We start from the raw sequence: 291 nt of genomic DNA, 5'->3' as shown, positions 1-291 counted from the left end.
CACACTTTTCGTCGTCTTTAAAGTCTCTTTTTATTAAGGATTTTTTGGTGTTCGCTGAACCTACGATGTTTTTTTATTAGCGTAATTATGTTTATTCATTCATTGTGATTATTATTTTGTGGAAAGTTTCGTCTCCCTAGGAACAGCTTAGCGCGTTAATTTAAATATCGCAATGACCATTCTGAAGACGTCGGGACGAGAAGGGCATCTAAGCCTTGCGTCGACACTTGATCGGCTGTGATCACGTGTGGCGACTGGACTGGTTATAAGCTGCCTGTCTTATCTCCGTGT

Source organism: Penaeus monodon, chromosome 19, assembly GCF_015228065.2.
Source record: "Penaeus monodon isolate SGIC_2016 chromosome 19, NSTDA_Pmon_1, whole genome shotgun sequence".
Classification (NCBI taxonomy): Eukaryota; Metazoa; Arthropoda; class Malacostraca; order Decapoda; family Penaeidae; genus Penaeus; species Penaeus monodon.
Note: the sequence above shows the minus strand (reverse complement) of the source record.